Raw genomic sequence first — 1,293 nt, 5'->3', positions numbered from 1 at the left:
TACGACAGTGACATCAGAAACCATCCCAGGGATGGAGAGAACAGAGAAATAGAAGGCCAATAAAGAAGAGAGCAAGACAGATTGAGTGTCAATGTAGGAGAATGAAACAGCGGAGGATTGGAGAGAGAGAGCGAGAGGAGAGCGAGAGAGAGAGAAAAATGGGGAAAGCAGGAGAGAACAATGGGATGCGCTCCATATTGTTAGGAAATCCATGACACGTCCTCCCCTGCTTTATTAGCAGTAAATTGACTGCAGAACCCAGTCACATGTTATGAGAAGAACCTCTCGGGTCATTGGGAAATTAATGTCTGAGAATGAATCTATCATGGCTGATTATGGATGTGATAGAGGGAAGACGCTTGAGTAGAGAGAGGGTCTGGCCTCGGCCTGCACGAGGCTTGAGTAGAGGGGGTCTGGCCTCGGCCTGCACGAGGCTTGAGTAGAGGGGGTCTGACCTCGGTCTGCACGAGGCTTGAGTAGAGGAGAGAGGGTCTGGCCTCGGCCTGCACGAGGCTTGAGTAGAGGAGAGAGGGTCTGGCCTCGGTCTGCACGAGGCTTGAGTAGAGGAGAGAGGGTCTGGCCTCGGCCTGCACGAGGCTTGAGTAGAGTGTTAATACCAGCAATATGGAGGGAGGGTGACTCTCTGGTCCCAGTGTTAATACCAGCAATATGGAGGGAGGGTGACTCTCTGGTCCCAGTGTTAATACCAGCAATATGGAGGGAGGGTGACTCTCTGGTCCCAGTGTTAATACCAGCAATATGGAGGGTGAAAAGATAGGATCAATCCACCCGAGTGGCGCAGTGGTCTAAGGCTGTGCCACTAGAGATCCTGGTTCGAATCCAGGCTCTGTCGTAGCCGGCCGCGACCGGGAGACCCATGGGGCGGCGTACAATTGGCCCAGCGTCGTCCAGGGTAGGGGAGGGAATGGCCGGCAGGGATGTAGCTCAGTTGGTAGAGCATGGCGTTTGCAACGCCAGGGTTGTGGGTTCGATTCCCACGGGGGGTATGAAAAATAAATAAAAAATAATGTATGCACTCACTAACTGTAAGTCGCTCTGGATAAGAGCGTCTGCTAAAATGACTAAAATGTAAAATGTAATAGACTACCCTCGTGTCATGATGACCACTCCAGAAAAGGACATTGTTTTATGGGAAGTTTGGAACACCCGGTTTTATTTCACGGACTGCACTTTATGTTTTTTCTGCTAGCACCTTCTTGACTAACATACATTCATGAGATACAAAACATAACTCCTAATCCCAACTCCTCAAAAACCAGAATGTCCATTTGG

This window comes from Coregonus clupeaformis, chromosome 10 (assembly GCF_020615455.1).
Source record: "Coregonus clupeaformis isolate EN_2021a chromosome 10, ASM2061545v1, whole genome shotgun sequence".
Classification (NCBI taxonomy): domain Eukaryota; kingdom Metazoa; phylum Chordata; class Actinopteri; order Salmoniformes; family Salmonidae; genus Coregonus; species Coregonus clupeaformis.
The sequence above is the reverse complement of the archived record's forward strand: the minus strand, read 5'-3'. Positions refer to the sequence as shown.